The 22,169-nt window shown below is 44.7% G+C and overlaps 1 protein-coding gene and 1 long non-coding RNA gene across 4 annotated transcripts in view; both read left to right on the top strand.

The window, feature by feature from the left end:
* Nucleotides 1–22,169, top strand: part of UBTD2 (ubiquitin domain containing 2) — a 137,487-nt gene that overhangs the window by 85,973 nt on the left and 29,345 nt on the right. The window lies entirely within an intron of this gene.
* Nucleotides 3,462–8,462, top strand: LOC142818713 (uncharacterized). Its single transcript, XR_012896317.1, has 2 exons — nucleotides 3,462–4,718; nucleotides 6,959–8,462. It is a non-coding gene; the product is annotated as an uncharacterized LOC142818713 (long non-coding RNA).

Genomic DNA, 22,169 nt, shown 5'->3' on the forward strand with positions numbered 1-22,169 from the left:
ATAAGCCTTTGGCAAGGTACCTTGTCAAAGGTTTTCTGGAAGTTTAAGTACACTATATCCATTCATCATCTTTTCTTTAGGAAAATGGCTAAACTACAAATGCAAAACTAGATTGAAATCAAGCTTGCAGATTTAAATAATGATGAAAATAAGTGTTTTAAATCAGTCCACTCTATAAGAAACAAGGTGATATTGCCTCAAAGCAGTATGGCAAACTTTTTTGGGGTTGTGGGCCATTGACCCACAGAAAAATCCTTGGGGGGAGGTGGCACATGCAAATGAGAAGCAAAAAAACACATTCACCTCACTCATGTAATTTGGGATGTCACGGTTCCCCTCATATTCCAGACCCTTGAGGGGGTGCCAAGGCTCAGGGCTTCCCCCCCAGGGCTTGATTAACTCTTCTGAGAGCTTGGGGCTAGTAGATTTTGTGAGCCCACTAAGGCTCTGGTGTGGAGCTAAAAATGTTCAGTGGAAGGGTTGGGGAGGGAGTGCAGAAGGTAGGTAGGAGTGCAGGGTCTGGGTGGGAGGAGGCAGAGGATGAGAGCACCTATTTGGCACAGTTCCTGAGGGGGCATAGGTTTAGGGCAGGAACTGCCTCCCACCACTCCCATTGCAAGAGGTGGAGCCTGCCAGTTCCCTTCATACCAGCTTTGAAGTGCTGCCTTCCTGCTCCACCTCCTCCTTGCCCTGCTGCTGTCGCTATCAGAGGCCTCTGCAAAGCAACCTCTGTCTGCAGGGGGGCCGAGCTCCCTGTGGTCAGAGGCTGCTCTGCATTTCCCAGAGCAGCCTCTGTCCATGGGGAGATCGGCTCCGCCATGGACAGGGACTGCTGCCATCCCATGCTGTTGCCTCTGTATCATGCACTTCCTTGTATCAGAGGCAGCAGTGCAGGGAGGCGGGCAGCTGACCCTGAGGGGAGCCGGTTTTTAAACTGGCTCCCCTTGCAGACCAGTTCCATCTGCCAGCCCACATTGCTGCCTCAGAGAGGCATCAGCATGGGTTATCAGGAGGCTCCCCGGGAGTGGGGTCAGAGCTCACTGTTGAAGGGCCTGCCCCTGGGGACTATCGAATAGTCAAGTAACTGCTAATATTTCACGCAGTTACACATCTATTCAATTACTTGATATCTAACATCCCTACTGTGGAGGGGTGAGGGATCCCTGAGCCTCGCAAGTTGGATCAAGGCAAGCCACTGGCCAGGTCCAGCCTGAGACCACTAAGCGCCACGTCCCTGCCTTAAAGGAACACTGTCAACTTAAAAATTATTATTGTAGAAAAGTTTCGTTATTATTAATACAATCAATACCTGAGGAGACTAGAAGTGAGCAAGGGGGAAAAGTTTTTCTGTTTTAGTTGGTGTATACTTTCTCTATATGCCAAGTATAGTCAATTCCCACTTTCCCGGTTTTTGTGCATCTTTCATATAGCAACAGCGGAATGAAGGATGCTTGAATTAGGACAGAAATGAAATTACTCCAGGGCAAATGTGATACCCAAAACTATTTTAACTTCTGCTTTTTTTAAATGGACTAAGATTCGGGTTCACAACATTCCTTTGAGGTACTTGCATGTTAGCTGGGGCCCAAATGAATACAATTATCTGTGAAGCACAAACCTGAGAGTATTTCCTTTAAATTATTTCAGGATTCTGAATGTTTAGATTAAGGTTTGTAGGTTTCTTATGTTTCCATCATGAAATAACTCAACTCCATAGAATAAATGACATTTTAATGTCTACTCATCTAGCTTATTTTATAGCCAACTTATTTAATTTTGCTATTGGTTCTGGTGCTTTAAGCACTCCACATTTTGTTTTCATTTACTGTGACACTCATACACCACAAGGCAAAAAGATAATTTATTTGATCCTCATATCCAGTGAACACAGGAGCATTGGTCAGAATAAATAGTATATCCATTCATTAATATAGCTGTTGGTATTTCCATGCAGCCTTGACATAGCTGACAGAAAATAGTGTGGAAAGAGCCCTCTCCTGCACTATGGAACTATCAGAAGCCACGTGTGACTTTTTAAAAAATAGTTTACAGTAGTTGCTTTTTGTAGAAACCAGTGATGAAAATAGAATGTAGTGCTTTTATTGTGCAAGGACCAGACAGTTTTCTAGTCTGGACAGATAAAGTTAGCTACAAAGTACTACAAATCCTTTTAAGGTTGTACCAGCTCCACACAAAAGTTCCATTTGTGTACAGTAATTACTTTTTATTATCCCATCACAGATACATAGAGTAGTTAATTTTAAATCTCTACTGTGATTATTAATAAATTGGCCTCTTTTTGCCAAAGCCTTTGAGAACAAAATGAACTATTTTTTTAATGATAGGATGAAGCACGGTCTAGAAGCTAAAGCACAAGTCAGGGAGTTCTATTACTGGCTGTGTCACCAACTTCTTACGTTATCTTGGGAAAGTCCTTAACCCTGTACACCTTGGTTTCTCCATCTGTTAAATGGGGATACTTGTACAACTCAGATTGCCTCTTAGTAGGAGCCTTAAGACTCCTCCTGATGGAAATAGAGTTCAGGTGCACTTCGGAGCAGCCACATTTAGTTGCTTGGTTTTGGATGCTATCCTACTAAGCACTGTATAAGGGCCCATATGCATCCATCATTTCCTTCTGCGCTTCCCAGCCGAAGTGAGAAATGCACAACAGTGCACTTACCCTTCATCAGGGAGGGAGGGAAACAGCCAGCAATGTTCCTATATGAATTGGGGGGCAGGGAGAGCTTCAGGCCCCACTGCCCTCCCTCAAGGGTGCCTGCAGGGAGGAGGCTCAGGGCTGGGGTAGTCCCAGAGGTGGGGCATGCCCCCAGCCAGCTTCTTTCACCTGTCTGGTAATTGTCTTTCTTCATATGGTTTTATGAGAAGCAATCCCATTCCGGGCACATCCCATTTTCTTGGCACAACCAAACCCTTTGCTTGCTTTAAATTATAAGAGGAAGATGTGTACTGAAGTTGGTGGTCCTATCTCTTAGTGTGTTTAGGAAGAGTTCTTAAACAGATACATGAACAGACAAACTCTGTCAAAATATATCGTAGATCTAGCCAGTCATGTACTACCTGACTTCCAAAACATTAATCCCTATAAAAAGCAACCCAGCAGACAAATACGCTAGGAAAAAGGTGGAGAAAAGAGTCTTTCTCAGCAGATTTAGGTGGTTTCTTCAGGCTAGTCTTTGAATATCCTGTATTTGTTAGTCTGAAGATACCCATAGAAACTTCTAATAATGAATGTTTAACACAAACTTATTTTAAAATAGTGATAGAAATGTAGCCGTGTTAGTCTGGTATAGCTGAAACAAAAAACAGGACTATGTAGCACTTTAAAGACTAACAAGATGGTTTATTAGGTGATGAGCTTTCGTGGGCCAGACCCACTTCCTCAGATCTGAGGAAGTGGGTCTGGCCCACAAAAGCTCATCACCTAATAAACCATCTTGTTAGTCTTTAAAGTGCTACATAGTCCTGTTTTTTATTTTAAAATAATTTCAGAAACAACACAGATTTTGGGAACTACTGTAGTGTCATTGTTTTTGACCGTTCAGCTAGTGTGCTGATGAACCTGAGGCAGTGAAAGGAGTTGGTATTTTAAATTCTTCCAAGGAACATTACCTTTGTAACCGTACTTTTGTAAATTTCTGCTCATAAAGCAATACGGAGACAAGATGGATGATGCAATATCTTTTACTGGACTAACTTCTGCTGGCCAAAGTGACATATTTTTGAGCTTACACAAAAGCCCTTCATGTCTGAGAAACTAAATATAAAGTATATTTATGTTTATTTTGCTATGAAACTGTCTGTCTCAGACTTGAAGAAGTGCTCTATATAAGCTCAGAAACTTGTTACTTTTGTCATAAGATACTGTCTTTACATACCTTGTGTGTCAAGCAAACAGAAAGCAATAGGGTTCTTTTTTTCCCCCCAAAGTTACTGTATCCGTCATGTGGCCTCTGATGCTGTTGGAGTAGGGATGTAGGGAGTTGCCTTTCTTACTAGTTCAGTGAAAGAGCTTTTCCCTTACAAGTGGCATTTAGCTTTTTAAATCCCAGATTAATAGTCATCAACAAAATCAGCCTTCCTGTAGTACAGTAATGGGGAGCCTCAGGCCCAGGGGCCAGATGCAGCCCCCAGCTTGCCTGGATCCAGCCCCTGAGGCTCAGGGATCCCCCCCCCCCCACATTGGGGAGTCTGCACTGGCACTTCAGCCCCCCTGCTACCCCCCCCCCATAGGACTGGATCATACAAAATCTACTAGCCCGGCTCTGGTGTGCGAGGGGAGTGTGAGGAGTGTCTTCCTACTCAGTCAGGGGCTTCTCGCTTTGCTTCTCACTTGTGTGCGGCCCCTGACTGACTTTTCTGTGGGTCAGCAGCCCTCAACCCAAAAAAGGTTACCCATCCTTACTATAATACATTATATTGTCTCTGCCCTAAAACACAAAACTTCATTTGAACAGTATCTTTAGTGGGCCCTTGAGCCATCAGTCATGGTTTCTAACATGTTTTGTTTGAAAATGCAGTTGAATGATTTTTCAGTTACTGCAGATCTATCTGTGCTTAATTTTAGACTTCAGCAGCGTTCCGAAAGCTCTTGTGAACTCTGGATATTAAGTCATCTCCGTCAATGTCATGATCAAAAATAGCTTTGTGGTGGGCATGTTGACTATAAGGAATAGATTGTGAAATCTCTATCCACTGTAAGTGATATAATATTTATACACATCACCACTTTACTAGCTTTGTAGAAAATTACCTTCCTATTTATTACTAAAACTGGAGATTGTTTAAAGCCTTCCTGCTTTGTAAAAGTAACAAAGACGGGAGTAAGAGAACAATACAGCAGACACTGTTTGAAGTTCATAGAGATGTACTAATCTTATAATTCAAGATTACTGATTGCCCACAATGAGCATTGTCATCCAAAGAGAAAGCTTTAGGAAATTCTGCCGATGTGAAGGATTGATTTAGCCTATGCTTTCTTCTGTTGTTGATACTTGTGTTCAGGGTTGTACAGTAGTAGCTCACTGACATAGTTTAGAAAAGTTCCTTGACATATCAAGTTACTTCATTAGGTTCATTGTTACTCACTCAGATGTTCAGTAAATAAATTAAAAGCCCCATTACCATTAATGTAATACATTCTGAATGTTTTTCCTGTATTCATTTAGAAGTGCTAGTGCTAGCTTTCATAGAATCATAGGACTGGAAGGGACCTCGAGAGGTCATCGAGTCCAGCCCCCCGCCCTCAAGACAGGACCAAGCTCCGTCTACACCATCCCTGACAGATGTCTATCTAACCTGTTCTTAAATATCTCCAGAGAGGGAGATTCCACCACCTCCCTTGGCAATTTATTCCAATATTTGACCACCCTGACAGTTAGGAATTTTTTCCTAATGTCCAATCTAAACCTCCCTTGCTGCACTTTAAGCCCATTACTCCTTGTCCTGTCCTCAGAAACCAAGAGGAACAAATTTTCTCCTTCCTCCTTGTGACACCCTTTTAGATATTTGAAAACCACTATCATGTCCCCCCTTAATCTTCTTTTTTCCCAAACTAAACAAGCCCAGTTCATGAAGCCTGGCTTCATAGGTCATGTTTTCTAGACCTTTAATCATTCTTGTCGCTCTTCTCTGTACCCTTTCCAATTTCTCCACATCTTTCTTGAAATGTGGCGCTCAGAACTGGACACAGTACTCCAGCTGAGGCCTAACTAGTGCAGAGTAGAGCGGCAGAATGACTTCACGAGTTTTGCTTACAACATACCTGTTGATACATATTTGCTTTTTTTGCAACAGCATCACACTGTTGACTCATATTCAACTTCTGGTCCACTATGACCCCTAGATCCCTTTCCGCCATGCTCCTTCCTAGACAGTCGCTTCCCATCTTGTATGTATGGAACTGATTGTTCCTTCCTAAGTGGAGCACTTTGCATTTCTCTTTATTAAACTTCATCCTGTTTACCTCTGACCATTTCTCTAACTTGCTAAGGTCATTTTGAATTATGTCCCTATCCTCCAAAGAAGTTGCAACCCCACCCAGTTTGGTATCATCTGCAAACTTAATAAGCGTACTCTCTATCCCAATATCTACATCATTGATGAAGATATTGAACAGTACGGGTTCCTTTTACAGGATTCAGTACCCGAATTTCTTCACTAAAATCACAGCTGCATAGATTAAAGTTCTACTGCTGTTTTGTTTTTGGTTTTTTTTTTAACTGGTTGCTTTGATGTTATGCTTTTGCTACCTTTATTTGCATTTAAACCACTAGTTCAGTACTGGACAATAAAAAAATAAGAGCATGTCAAATATATAGCAATCATGTCACTTTGTATTTTCCTTTTAGCTAAAAGGACACACTTAATTTTTTGATCTAGAATGAACAAATTCTGGTTGGAAGGAGCTCTTTTGGTCATTCAGTCTGCTTCCGAAAACTGCTATTTTCCACATAAAAAAACAACCTGTGTTGAAAAATGTATGAAATATCTGGGGCTGTGTTGTTTCTGGTCAGGCACAAAAGTTATCATGCCTTTGGAAGATTTCACCAAAATTAATGTTTTCATTGGATTTCTGTGTTCCACACTACTGAAAATACTATTTTTATTACTGGTGAATAGAGCTTTTCTAGGCTTTAGAACTAAGAGCAAAAAAGAGCCCCATACTCCCTAAACTGCAGGCAGTGTACTTTGAAATACCTGTTGGAAACGCCTTTTTTTAAACAGTAGAGGATTTTTTTAAATTTGCTGTGGGGGGTTTTCCCCTGGATTAATGTAAAATATAACAACATCTTGAATTATCGCACTTTCTGTCCTTCTGTGGAAAGTCTAGTGTATCGGCTATACAGAGAGAACTGTAAAAGTTCTTTACATGATTTCTAAAGTCTTATTTCATGTTAATTCTTTAACCATTTCGTTATTTTGTTCTTTTTAATAGCATTGTCAAGTTGATAAATCGTCAGCACATTGGATTTATGTCTGCACAACCTCCTGCTACAACTGTAGAGCAGTAGCATTCAGTATTTAGTATGTGAAGGTGAAAATAGTTCTTCATGGCTGAGAGAGTACGTCACATTATATGTTAATTCCTGAAAACTCACTTTACTTGAGCAATAAATCTACTAAGCATTCCACACACAAAAAAAAACAGGTTTACAGCATTAGTTTATAGAAAACCAGTGAGGCAGCATCTCTTCTGATTAAGCAAATAGTTAATACCTGGTAGTTGCACACTTTCTGGTAAACTTTCAATTTTTGTTTTAATTTCCAGTTGAAATTGTGAATTTCTTTTAATTTTTGCTCCTCTCACAAACCTTATGGTACCCCTTTATTTTCTGAGAGAAGCTTTTCTTGAACATTTAGTGGTTTATGTTTATGCACATTTCTTGAATATTTAGGTAGGTTATCAGGGCCATCCTTAGGATTTATGGCGCCCTAGGTGGGATTATTAAAGTGGTGCCCCTATGCCTGACTTGCTCTTCCACCCCTACTCCCTCCCCTTCCCAGACACCCCAGCAGCCAATCCCTTCCCTCAGACTGTGCTGCCGGCAGTGCATTCAGCTCTCTCTAGGACCCACTCCTGTTGTTACATGCTTCACTGCTTCCCGTCGTAGGCGTGCGCAGCACATTTCATTAGGGTGTGCACCCAAAGAATTTTTTTAAAATGTACTCTTTGATCCCCATTAGCCACGCCCCTGATCCCCGTTAGCCACGCCTCTGGAGGTAACACTCTCGGGGCAAGATGGACACATGACCAAAAGTAAAAGGTGTCATGTGACACCCTCCACCCCCCCCCCCCCCCCCCCCCGGCCCACTCCCCTCCAAGGACTTTTTCCACCATCCTCCTACTAATAGGGCTTAGTTTGGCCCCCACCAAACCCCCCTCATGCAACTATCCTGCAATTGCATTAACCCAGTGTGTGTGACATTAACTCAGGTGTGGAGAGGCTGGGGGAAGTATTCCCTCTAAGAGTTTCCTCCCATGAACAGAATGAATTTTGTGCATCAGTACTAAGTTCATGTGGCTTGTTTGGAGCCCTTGGTGCAGCTCCGGCTCCGCCCTTCTGCTGCCGCCCAGGTTGACAGCTTCCCTTCCCCTGGCCCGGTACCTTCTCCAGCTGGGGTCATTTTGCCAGCCTCCTCACTGGAGTCCCTCGGCCCAGCAGAGTAGTGCCCCAGAAAGAGTGGTGCCCTACGCAACTGCTTACTCTGCATATGCCTAAGGACGGCCCAGTAGGTTATTAAATTGGGCCTTTGGGGCATATTTGTTATGCTTTCACTTAATGACTATGACTGTTTTATTTATATAACTGTTCTTAGTATACCACATTTTGGTGTGTTTACTAGCTTGAGTTGTTAGAAAGGATGATAAAATACATGTACTCTGTGGGCATTGTTAATTTTCTTTGTTTTCATATTAAATAAACATGTTAAACATGTTATTCCTTGTTTTAGTCTTACTACGTCCATATTTATGAACTTTTCAAATATATATATCTAGGGGAGTTTATATCTATTGGTGGCACATATTCACACATTACCTTGATATTGGTGTACATACCAAAATTCAATCCACACATGGATGGAAAAAATTCGAGAGAACATTGCCCATCACCCACTTTTCTCCTCTCTACTTTGGAGTTCTCATTGAATCTGTGATAGAGAAGGAACTGAGGATGGTTTGCCCACATAGGGTTGCCAGATGGTTTCTGAAAAAATACCGAACACAAAACAAAAAAATCAACCCCGAGAGTTGTTGTATCATTGTGGCCCCTGGGGCTTCCAAAGTTGAGTGGCCCTGATCTAGATCATCCTTGATAAATGTATATTTAACCTGCTCTTAAATATCTGCAATGATGGAGATTCCACAACCTCCTTAGGTGATTTATTCCAGTGTTTAACCATCCTGACAGTTAGGACGTTTTCCCTAATATCCAACCTAACCCTCCCTTGCTGCAATTTAAGCCTTCAAATAACTGAATCTACTGCGGGAGGCTGAGGGATAGAGAAGCAGATGCTTTTCAGCTGCCCCCAAAGTGCCTGACTGGTATCTCGTTAGGTTTGTACTGTACTGTGTACAGTGTGACCAAATTAAAGCTTCATATTTGTATGCTGCTTTTCATCATATAAAAGCTTTTTTTTAATGTAGATTTCCAGAGATCTCATGACTGAAATTAGAGAAACATGAGTGAATTGGGTTATAGTTAATGATCACCATTCAAGAAGTCAGCATTTTACTATAGTTATTGTGCAGTGCTTTCTGAGAGAGTGTATGCGAAGGGAAAACCTATTAAGAAATACCATATTTTCTGGCGTATAAGATGACTTTTTATACTAAAAAACATCCCCCAAAAATCGGGGGTCGTCTTATACGCCGGGTATAAACATACAGGCAGTCCCCGACTTGAAGGTACGAACGGGGCTTTTCTCGCCCCGGAGACATGGACTGGGGGACCTCTCGGTCCCGCCGCCCGTGTACTCCGGGGCGAGAAAAGCTGCTCCGCATCTCCCTGGTCTGCAGACCAGGAAGATGCGGAGCAAAGCCATGGAGGGGCTCCAAGCCCTTTAAATCGCCACCGGAGCACCAAACAGTGGGTTGCAGGCAGATCTTAGGGCTGCCTGGAGAGGCAGGGATGCTGCACAGCTGCCCTCATCCTTGCCCCTTCCAGGAGTGCAACGCTGACCCATCCCACACCTTGCCCAGGGGCCCAGTGCTCCCCTGATCATTACAACTCTAAAATGGTGGCTCTGCCAGTGATTGTCCATATGGATTCCACTCTTGGTGCACATGCTTACAAGGTTGGATTCTTTTGACCATTAGCGTCCAGTGATGTCCTCAGGCGCTTCACCCAAGAGCATAAAAGGCAGAGCCAGCATGACTGGCCCAGCCCAGCCCAGCGTCAGGTATCTAGCTGCAGTGTAGACATACCCGTAGTGTGCAGGCCCCAACAGCCATGAGACTCTAATTTCACATATGAGGCACATGTTCCCCAAGAGTGGAAATCATGTTGACAGCACAGTTGAAAGAATCAGTATATGTAACAGGTTCCCCTTCCTTCCTCCAGAAAACTTCTAGAACAAATGGATAAATTGATATGAGGGGGATGTTGTAAGCACAACTTCCACTAGCCAGTTATCTGTCTTCTCCCCAGTTCTCACTGCTGTTTGTTTTAGAGTGCTGCATTTCGATTAATCAGCTAATTGAGTAGTTAATGGAATTTCAGTCAACTACTTGATTAGCCGATAAGGGGTCTTACCACCCATGGCTCCTGTACATTTCAGAGGGAGAGACCCAGCGGGAACCTACACTGCACTGAAGCAGTCCCTGTTGGTGCAAGTACTCCTCTGTGCCTCTTCCTTCCCCGCCGGTGGCTCTTGTACATTTCAAAGGGACAGGAGCAGCAATCAGAGTGGCGCGAGCGGGACTATTTCAGTCTCCGCTCACACTGTTTCCCCTCTGCCTCCCCTGCCCCACATGGAGACGGTATTGGGGGGAACCAGCTTTTAAGACGGCTCCCCCAGCACTGTCTCGTGTTCCCCAATAAAGTCATCAGGGGAAGGGAAGCAACTAGTCGAGTTCCTGCTCAACTACCCGATAAGCATTTGTTTATCGGATAGTCGCTTACATCCCTAGTTTGTTTCTAGTAAGTGTTCTATTTTCTTGACATCATGCATTTATGAGCAGAATAAAGATGCTAAAGCATGAGGGGTTTCATGGAACATTATTATAAAGAAAATGTGTAACAAAGAAAGATACTTGCTTTTACACTAAACTTACTTCATAAGAACATAAGAACGGCCGTACTGGGTCAGACCAAAGATCCATCTAGCCCAGTATCCTGTCTACCGACAGTGGCCAGCACCAGGTGCCCCAGAGAGGGTGGACCGAAGACAATGATCAAGCGATTTGTCTCCTGCCATTCCTCTCCAGCCTCTGACAGACAGAGGCCAAGGACACCATTTTATCCCCTGGCTAATAGCCTTTTATGGACCTAACCTCCATGAAATTATCTAGCTTCTCTTTAAACTCTATTATAGTCCTAGCCTTCACAGCCTCCTGCGGCAAGGAGTTCCACAGGTTGACTACACGCTGTGTGAAGAAGAACTTTCTTTTATTCGTTTTAAATCTGCTCCCCATTAATTTCATTTGGTGTCCTCTAGTTCTTCTATTTAGGGAACTAATAAATAACTTTTCTTTATCGGCCCTCTCCACACCACTCATGATTTTATAAACCTCTATCATATCCCCGCTCAGTCTCCTCTTTTCTAAACTGAAATGTCCCAGTCGCTTTAACCTCTCCTCATATGGGACCCGTTCCAAACCCCTAATTATTTTAGTTGCCCATTTCTGAACCCTTTCCAAGGCCAAAATATCTTTTTTGAGGTGAGGAGACCACATCTGTACACAGTATTCAAGATGTGGGCATACCATAGTTTTATAGTTTTACTTCACATATTTTATTACATAGAAAGAATAGCCTGCTGAGACTTCGTAGTTTGTCCAATAACAAACTGGGGTCTTATGAAGGCATTACAGATGTATTATGGCCTTGAGCAGTTAACCTGCCTGAGGTTTAATGATCAGAATACAGGTTCCTAGAAGTGTTTTTGCTAGGTATTTTCTGCAGAAGAGGCACAAATAACTTTGATCAAGACAAGATGTTTCACATAAAAAATTAAATCTATTTTGTATAACAAAATTCAGAAAAGGTAAAAGGTGCAACAAACAGATTTTTTCATAGCTAAGTTAATAGTACATGAAGTCCACCTCTCAGATGCATTCACAGGATAACAATGTTTGTGCTTTTTTGTCACCCAGATTTTTTTAAACAATTGTATGGTGTAGATTTCTTTATCTTTGTACCTAGGTAGAGTGTGGGATTATGACAGTTTGCTTCCCTGGAGTTCTGTTGATTGATTTTCCTTGGGTGCTGTGCAAACATGTGATTCACCTCTCCCAAAGCTATTGCATAAATTGGGGCCAAGCTGCGAGGAAAAATCACAAACAGCTTATGTTAGTTGAGTTTAAATGTGTGAAGTAGAACAGGTATCCTGGGTGTGTGCTTGGGAAAAAGAAATCTCATTCACTGTATTAATGGGTTTGTTTTCTAAACAGTGTTTTGCAAGCAGGCAAGCGCACTTGGCATAGCTATGCCCAACAGAATAGATGCACAATCATCTAATCTGAGCTATTTAGGCTAAATAATGCAGATATTCTTATTTTTACAGCTTTGAAAGTCTGTCATTGAGGGCTAGATTTGTAGTACCTTTGCTAGCGTTGAATAGTACTTTGCTTTCCTTATAGTTTCCCTGGTCTCAGTGTGACTGTGCAAAGTACTATGTAGAATAGGCCTATCTGATCCAATCTTGCATGTCTATATGATAATGTGGGTAAATCCCGGTGTAGTATAAGAAAACTGACACACTTGCAAGTGGGAACACAGGCAGGACTGTGCTGATGTGTTCTCCATTCTGTGTTGCCTTTCTGCTGCATTGTGTTCAGGTGAGTGGTGTGCAGACTGTTTTTAATACAGGCAGTCCCCGGGTTACGTACAAGATAGGGACTGTAGGTTTGTTCTTAAGTTGAATTTGTATGTAAGTCGGAACTGGTACATATTGTAGGGGAAACTCTAGCCAAACATTTTTTTTAGTTTTGGATAGCATAGGGAAAGGTTAACTCCCCTCTAATGTTTGTTTTGCTGTCTGTTCCCCTGTTCAGAAGATTTCACATCTATTTCTGTCCCTGTGACAAACTCAGGACTAAAGGAGTAACTCATCAAATACCAAACAGCTCTGCACCATGCTTTGAGCTAATAGCTTTATTGCCACACACCACCCAGGGTTCTAGGAGGAGGGTCCTTTTTTTGCTAACACAATGAGGCCAGCACTTTTGTTTGTTTTGGTGGAGTCTTTGTTTGCCCAGGGAGCCCAGCATGTATAGGGGGAGGAGGGGCGGAGAGGCTGCTTTTGTCTGCTGTTCGGCAGCCTGTTGCTCAGGGGAGGGAGCAGCCTGTTGCTGGCAGGGGGGAGGGGGGAGGCATGCAGGATGCGAGTTCGTGGGGGGGGGCAGCGGGCGTGGGGAGGCACTTTTCCTCTGCCCGGCAGCTCTGCGGGATCCCTGTCCCTGTGGCCAGCTGCTGCAGGCAGAGGCCAGTTGGAGCCGGCCGAAGAGGAGGAGGAGGTGGATTCTAGGACCCAGGTGAGCGAGCCCCGGGAACGCTGCTGCGCTCTGGGAGCCGGCATGTATAGAGGGGAGGAGGGGCAGAGAGGCTGCTTTTGTCTGTTCGGCAGCCTGTTGCTCAGGGGAGGGGGCAGCCTGTTGCTGGCAGGGGGGTGGGGGGCGGCACTTTTCCTCTGCCCGGCAGCTCTGCGGGACCCCAGTCGGAGCCGGCCCAAGGAGGAGGAGGATCCTAGGACCCAGGTGAGCGAGCCCCGGGAATGCTGCTGCGCATGTGCGGGAGTTGCCTCACCCCGTTCGTATCTAGGGATCCGACGTAAGTCGGATCCACGTAAGTCGGGGACTGCCTGTATACATCTTACTCGGGTTATCTTATTTTATACAGTAGACTTCCGATAATCCGGCACCTTTTGGACCTAGGTGGTGCCGGATTATCAGATTTGCCGGAGAATCAGGAGGTCCAGTACAGCTGCACAGCTTAACAGCTGGCCAGGACACAATCTCCCCCCCTTTGCTCTTCGCATCTCCTCCGTGCTGTAACCTGATCCTCCTTCCCCTCCCCTCCCCTTCGCTGAAGCAAAACGCACTTCTCCATACTGTAACACGATCCCACTCCCTGCCCCCCTCCTCCAACCTTATGCTCCCTCTGGTTACAGCCAGCAGGTGTGCTGAGCGGCTGCTGAGCGGCAGGCTTTTTAATCAGCTGGTCAGGAGCGTTTGGCATTTTGGTGCCGGGAGTATCGGGAGTGCTGAACAGTTGGATGCCAGACTATCAGAGTTTTACTGTACAGTGCCTGTTTAACACTGTGTTGGGATTTCTGCCCATACAGATTCTGAGTTGTCACCTGTGCAATCCAAGGTCTTATCTTCATTTTGTTCTTAATGTGTGTTGTAATGCGTGTTGCCCACAATCCAGCTCCAATACTCTTCAACACGCTAGCTCAAAGTGGTGCTTTAAACTCAAGATAGCTGGCCCAGGGGAAACGGGAGGATTTGAAGACTAAGTTTGTTCACTCAAGCTAGTAGGGCAGTGGGGTACAGCAGCTGGAATTATAGCTCATCAGCTCTGTGTTCAAGAGTTTTCTGAAGTGTTGACATTAGGGTTGCCAGATGGTTTCAACAAAAATACCAACCCCACTCCCAAAAATTCTGTTGGGGGGGAGAATAGGGGGAGGGAGACCAAAAAGTGAAGCAAAAAAAAAGGACCCCAACAGTTATTAAGCAAAAAAAAAAGAAAATTAAATAAAACAGCATAGCCCCTTTAATTGCATGCAAAGTCAGAATAGTCCAGGGATAGGAAGAGGGGAGCTTGAGCACTAAGACCCAGGGGAGGCATTGCTTCCCCTTGCTCTGGTTTTGAGGTTTTTTGCCGGCAACCATCTTGCGTTTTCGGTTGAGCAGCAAAAAGGGAGCTTCCCTGAAAAACCACGTAAGCCGGGGGCCGGGCCCTGAGAGCGGGCGAGGCTGGGGGCTGGGCCCAGTTGCTGAGTGCGTAGGGTTGCCAGGTGTCCGGTATTTTTGCCTCCTGGCTGGGAAAAAAACAGAAAATACTGCACATTTTAGGTGTCCAGTATTTTCTGAATTTTTTTGCTGGACAGGAGGCAAAAATACCAGACTGTCTGGGTCAATACCTGACACCTGGCAACCCTAGTTGACATACTGACTCTCTGCACTGTTGAAAAACTTTATAGCTAATGCACTTTGTGATATCTTGATGTAAAGACATTGTGAAGCCAAGGATCTTCAGGTTTACCAAGGTAAACTATGAGCTTGTCTACTTAGTGGGGTAAGGTATGCTAGAGGAACATTATGTCTAAAGTGCACTTCTGTGTTGTGCATTCATTGATCTGTGTAGACTGCTGATGCATGTTACATGTTAAGGAACCTTTAGTGTGCACCAGCAGGTTCTACACCAGGGATGGGCAATATTTTTTAATGGCGGGGGCCACTCCAAGATTTTGGCAGGTGGTCAAGGGCTGCACTTCTGTGGAGAAGGCAGGATTAGGGTTTTGGGGTAGGGCCTTGGGGTGCATAATCCAGGAGGGGGTAAGAGTGCAGGGGATGATTCTGGCCTGGGGAAGTGACTAGGAGGGTGTGTAAGGCCTGAGAGGGCATTGTGACCTGGGTGAAGGAAGTGCAGAGGGTTTGGGTAGTGAGCTGGGGCAGGGGAATGGAGTGCAGGGTCAAGGAGAGGGTATAAGTGCAGGAGAGGATTCTGGTCTAGGGCAGGGTCTGGGAGGGCATAGTGACCTGGGAGAATGGGGGGAAAGGGTACAGAGGGTTTGGATGGTGGCCTGGGGCAGGTAGTCAGAGGGGAAAAAAAGGGGTGGGGTGCCAGAGGCAGGCTTTGGCTGGGAGGTGCTTACCTAGGTGGCTCCCAGCCAGCAGTCCTGCAGAAACCTGAGGCAGACTGTCAGCTTAAGTCTGAGACTGCTGGCTGCTCCATGTGGCTCCGCTCCAGGCAGATAGGGAGGCTTCCCATACTGCCCATGCTACCCAACAAAATTTCTCCACTCCTATTGACTGGAAACCGGCCAATGAGAGCTGAGAGATTTTGCTGGGGGCGGGAACAGCATGCAAAGACTCCCTCCTCTGTCCCCAGCCATCTAGAATGAAGAACAGCTGGCTGTTTAAAGCATGAGCTGTTCTCTGCCTAAGGATTATGGCGAAGTGGCCACAGGATAGATCCAGTGGTTTGGCAGGCCCGATCCAGTCTACTGACAGCCTCTTGCCCACCCCACGTCTACACAGACTAGTTAGTGAGCTTTAGAAATCACACCCCCATACACATGTTACCTACTGTATAAGCAAGCTCAGGCTCTGTTTGTGGTCACCTCACAAGAAAACAGAAGTGCCTATTTTTACCTCAGCATAGCTTATATGTGTTTTGTTTAAAGTGAGGTGAAAAGTATGCCTTTTTTTTTTTTTAGCAGTGAAGACCAGGCCTCACTGGAGTTAGGCTAGCTCAAGTGGAGTAACTTGAGCTAACCATTGTAGGGAAAGCTAGCCCCAGGTGAAACTTGATTACATTCATATGTGTATAATTAATTAACTTGTTCATACAATACTGCAATAGACTGTTGTTTTACTATTAATCAAGTCAGGAAGCTTGTTTGTGGACTTGCTGAGTAGTGTGCTGCTGTTCAGACTAAAGTAAAATCCTCTTATGAGTAAGAAAATAGGAGCAGTTGATTAAATATGTTATCATAAGTTACAGAGGTAAGTAAAAACCAAAGTCATTAGAACTCTATTTAAGCCCCTTAATTTGACCGTCTTTTACATTATTTTGATTTGTGAGCACATAAAAATGTTTTTCTGTATCAAACTCTTGGGCCCTATCTTGATGGGCAAAAACGGGGCATGATTTCAATCATATTAAATATATTGAATTGAACTTAAACGGTTGAAAAATGCCTCTTTTGCCCACTTTGGTGTGTTCAGGAAACTGTAGGTGTTTTTGTTGCTAAGGTCGGGGAGTGCTTTTACTAATGTATTAGAAGACTGTGCCTCAGGTCTGCTGCAGCTTTTCCCATTTCTGGCAACTTTAAGAGATATATAGTCTCGGTGTCATAAAGTTCCAGTTTTGGGTAGGAAGTCCGGGGGGGGTGGTGAGGAGGAGGAGTGTGCATGCATTTTCCTCAGTCTAAGCCTTGTGGCATTTTGTAACATCACAGCCTCCCAGACAGGGAATGAATGCCGTTAGATGCTGCCATCCAGCTGCTCTGTCCTCTGCATCCGGGAGGAACTGGAGGAGGCTTTAAAAATCTGGTTTAGGAGGGTAGAGAGAAAAGCTTCTGGTCAAGAAAAGCTCCAACTGAACCAAGATAGAAAAGCCTTGTTCGTTATTACTTCATTAGCAACGAGGCGAAGCAAATCTACATCTGTTACGAACCAAACAGTTTCTTGTGTGGTTAATTCTGCATTCTGAGAGCTGTTCACTGTGGTTTTGTGTGTATCAGTGACCGACTGCTAGAGCTGTTCTTTGTCTCTACTGGGGCACAGCTCCAAGATTATTTAAAATAAAAACTTAGAGATACTAAAGGCTGAGACATTGTCTGCAATTCTGTAAATTCAACTATATAGACAGCCTCAAGTTCACCAGATGTGTGGTCACTTAAAATTCTGGTAAATTAATTTGCCATTGGGCATGTAGTAGAGGTGTTAGTGAATCTTTTTTAAAATGGGAGATAGAGTGAAGCAGAGTAAATATGTTTGAAAGGGGTGGGAGAAAAGATCCTCTAACATAGGTAACTAGTATTTTTAAGAAGCGTTGTCTAGACATGGTATCTGTTTTAATGAAAAGCAAAGCAGAATAGTATATGAATACTTTATTATTAGCAAACAGGACTTGTCATCAGTGTTCCCTCTAGCACAGCTTCACAGGTGATTTATCGATTAATCAGCCCCGCCCATGCGCTGAGCCTTGAGCCACTGAATGGGCGGAGCTGATTAATCGCCTGTGAAGCTATGCTGCCATGCAGTTTAAAGGGAAACACTGCTTGTCATCTTTTAATCCTGATGTAATGTTTTTCAAATGTGAAAGCTATGATCCTGTTGCCATAGTAGAGCGATGTTCTACATAGCAGTACAGAAAAATGGCAGTACATAGGGTGCTGTTGGCAAATCTGATTTCTGGGTAAAGCACCATTGACACCTCTATTCTTCTTCTGGAGTTTCTCATGTAGCAAAAGTCTGCTGTGCTAAAATTATGTGGTATGCATGAGGAGGAAGAGAAATCAACTTCAGAAAATTGTCAATGGAACATTCAGTCTTGTTCCTCTAGGATGCTAGTTAGACTGTGGTTCAGATTGCTAATGACTGGAAGCCATTGCCTTCTTAAACTGTTCATAAAGTAAATCGATGGTAGTCTGAGGCTATGTCCATACTGGAAAGGCTTAGCGACAAAAGTGCTGTCGATATGCAAAGTCTCCAATAGTAAAAATCGGTCAAATGTGTATTTCTGCTGCCCATTGCCGACATTTCATGGTCATGTTGTTAGCACTCTGTCAACAGAGCAAAGCAATGTGGATAAACATCCCACAGTACCTGGCATCACCTTCAGTTGCTAAGCTCTGTGGGAATGCGTAACATAATGCTATGCATTTTGGGAATGTGAAAAATGTCCTGTCTGCCACCTCTTTCCAGCCCTTCCTGGGCTTCTGGCTTACTTTCGTGCCACTTGAATGAGAGTCCTTGCTGCAAACTCCAACATCTGCTGTGAGAAGTCATGGATCCCGTAATTGTCTCCATGTTATGTTCAATGTGCTTAGGACGTCGTGCATGCAGCAGAGGTACTTATGCAGTTAATAGCAGAGGAGGAAGACTCAGATGCAGATGAAAACAGTGGCAGATGGGCACCGAATTGGTATTACATTGAGCTGTCACAGATCAGCTATGCACCGGAGACCATCCCTTTTGGGCTAGAGGAACCAACAAAGAGTGGTAGGATCACATTATCATGCGGGTTTGGGATGAAGACCAGTGGCCATGGAATTGTGGATGCATGAAGCAACCTTCCTTGAGATGTGTGCTGAGCTGGCCCTTGAACTGTAGCAGAAGAACACACAAATGAGAGCTGCTCTCTCTCTAGAGAAGTGTGTTGCCATTGCTTTGTGGAAATTGGTGACTCCCAGTTGCTACCAGTCAGTTGCAAATCAGTTTGGCGTGGAGAAGTCTGCCATTGGGGCAGCACGTATGCAAGTGTGCAGGGCAATACATTGCATTTTGCTGTGTAGGACTGTGACTCTGAGAAATGTGAATGACACAGTGGCTGGTTTGCTGACATTGACTTTCCAAACTCTGGCGGAGCAATCAATGGCAGACTTATTCCTATTGTAGCGCTGCCGCACCTTTCCTCAGCATACGTCGGACATAAGGAGTACTTCTCCATGGTGCTTCATGCGCTTGTAGATCACCATGGGCGTTTCACAGACATAAATACGAGGTGATATGGAAAGGTGCATAATGCATGCATCTCAGGAACAGTAGCCTGTTCAGAAAGCTGCATGCTGGGACTTTCTTTCCGGACCAGAAAATTATAGTGGGGAAGGTGAAAATGTCCATAGTGATTCTAAGTGATGGCTTGCCTCTTACAACCCTGGGTCCTGAAGCACGCTGCATGGTTGTTGAATGTGCCTGTCAGATTGAAAGTGAGATGGAAGTTAGTCTATGGTAGGTTAGACCTTTTGGAGAAACATATCCCCATGGTGGTGGCTGCATACTATTGCTTACATAATATGTGTAATATGTGCTCCTCCTGAGCAAGACATTCCCATGAAACCCCAAGGATATTTCAAGCTTCCACAGTGGCCAGAGTAATTGATGTGGGTTGTGTCACACAAAATACTTATGGAAACCCTTCATCAAATTTGTCTTTATTGGTGTCTTTCAATCAGGATGCTTGGTGGCAAGGCATGGTAAGGGTTACTGGGAAACCTCACAATGGTGTTAACGTTCAGCTGTTAAAGTCATGGCAGCTTTCACAGGGAGTGGAGTATGCTTGGGAAAAAATATTACTTTGTGAAAATGAGCGTAGTGGAGCCCAGTGGTCTCCAGCCAGGGCCGGTCCCTCAATTCCTAGGAAAGACGAATACGAGGTGGGCGTCCCCGTGGAACCTCGGGAGTGTCAATCTACCATCTATCTGCTGGTTGGGTTAGGTGATTGGCCTCCCGAGGTTCCACAGGGACGCCCACCTCGTATTCGTCTTTCCTAGGAATTGAGGGACTGGCCCTGGCTTGACCCGCTGGAGTCGAGAGGCACAGAAGGGGGTATAAATTGTACCTGGATGTGGTCCTTTGTCTTAAGTGTACACATAGACTTAGAGCTCTTTAAAGATTAAGCTGTCACTTGGTACCATTATTTCTAATTTCTATCTTTATTTTCTTTGTAACCTTTTTTAAGATCTATATTTGCTAGCAGTTAAGAAATAGAGCAATAGCCATTGTAACCATATGATTTATAAGCTTCTTTAATAAACCTGTAACTGTTTAAGCTTTAACCTGACTCCTTCAGTTGCTATAACAGAACCAAGCACAATTTAAAAGAACTTCAGCAGGTCATAAGGGACAGGTATAGGGAGAGCTTGGGCGTTTTGGATCGTGTCACTTCCAGAGAACAGATCCGTTGGGGCATCTTTCAGTCTTCCCTAGACTGCCCACTGTGAAGGGATCCTGTATCCTAGCAGTTGAAATCTGAGATGTAATAAGCTCTTCCTATATAAACTCTGGGGCGTCTGTCAGCCTGTTGGCTGCCCTCCGCGACGGGACCCCGGTCCTAGCGGTAAAGACACAGATGTTAAACTTCTCGGGGCGCCCTTCAGCCTCCTAGGCTGCCCGCTGCAACGGGACCTTGCATCTCAGCAATTGAAGACTTGGGTGTAACACACACACACACACTGCCCTGACCATTGGTTGACAGTGGGTTCTGATAGAGAGGCAGCAGTGTGGAGTGGCAGGGGCTCCCCCAGAATGAGGCCGGAGTGCACCAGCTGCGGGTCCCACCCCTTGGGATTATCAAATAGTTATGTAACCGCAAAAATTTCATGCAGTTACATGACTATTCAAATACACACTATCTCAAATTCCTAGTTCTGGTCTGGAAAAGTAACTATTAACAAAGGAGCGTCTGTACTATTCATGATAAAGATTGTAACATTTCACTAACATGCACATCTCTGAACAAAACTGGCCACTTTTCTAGTTACCCTAGTGGCAAACACCAGTCTCTTCAGAGACTCTAATCATGGTGAGCCCCAAAGGGGGCAGGAGAAGTGTGGGCATGGGTCTCCAAGAAAGTACAGTTTGAGCTTGTGCAGCAGTAGCTGCACATGGAAATAATTTGTAATAATCCTACATTTGTCCACAAGCTGAGAGTACCGTGGCTGACATATCCGTGCTGAAGGTTAACAAGGAAACCTGGGCTCAACTTCTGCATGCGAGTGGGGGGCGCCCCCTCCTTATTCTTCAAACTTTGTGCCACCTTGGTTCCAGCAGCACAGCATGAGGAATGGTTTGGGAGAGTGTCGTACCACAGCGATGGGGAAATAGCAGCCCTGCCATGGAATCTCTCTGAGAAAATTGATGAGTACAGCAGGCAAAGCTTCGACATCTCCCAGGAAGATTCTGTTGATATCTGTGTGGACATAATGCTCTTTTTGGACATAATGCAGACCCAGGTAGGGCTTTGCCAGCTCACAGAAATACAGCCTCCTTTTGCCCCGTACCTCCACCTCCCCATCCCACCCCAACTGCAAGAGCAACTTTCCAAGCTGCCACCTGCCCCACCCACACTGCACAGCAATAAAAGCAAACTACCATCCTGCGCTACCGCTGCCCACCCAAGCTGCTCATGGCCTCTTCCCCCCAGCTGCACTAGATCATCTTAGCACCCCGCACTGCCACGACCAACCCTCTGCTCTAGAGCAACTTAACATCCCACATGGCCGCCAACCAAACCGCTTCCCTTGTCCCTGCCTGCACAGCAACATACCCTGCATTGCCTCCCTTGCTTCGTGGTCCCGTGCCTCTTCCCTTCCTTCATGCTCTGTGTATAGTTGCTGAGAGTCCTCACAAACATCAGGACTTGAGAACAATTCCTCACTGCCTGGCACACTAGATGTCGCTGGATTGACCCTAAACCCTTTGTCTGCTTCCACCTTTTCATCAATAACTTCTGTCTCTGGGACTGTGTTTCTGACTCTGAGCTATGGGAAATATCCACTCTCTCCCTTGATTGTGGACATGGGTTCCCTACCCAGGATTGCGTCCAGTTCTTGAAAAAAATGTCACGTTGCAGGTGCAGCACCAGACCGGCTGTTTGCCTCCTTTGCCTGCTGATAGGCTTGCTAGAGTTCCTTTATCTTGGCTCTGCATTGTAGGATGTCTTGCTCAGACCCCTTCTCATGTAGGGCTTGAGAAATGTATATCTCTCATTTCCTGTGGGTCACTTGCAGCTGTGATTGCACCGATTTCT

The sequence above is a fragment of the Pelodiscus sinensis genome, chromosome 17 (assembly GCF_049634645.1).
Source record: "Pelodiscus sinensis isolate JC-2024 chromosome 17, ASM4963464v1, whole genome shotgun sequence".
In the NCBI taxonomy this organism is placed as follows: Eukaryota; Metazoa; Chordata; order Testudines; family Trionychidae; genus Pelodiscus; species Pelodiscus sinensis.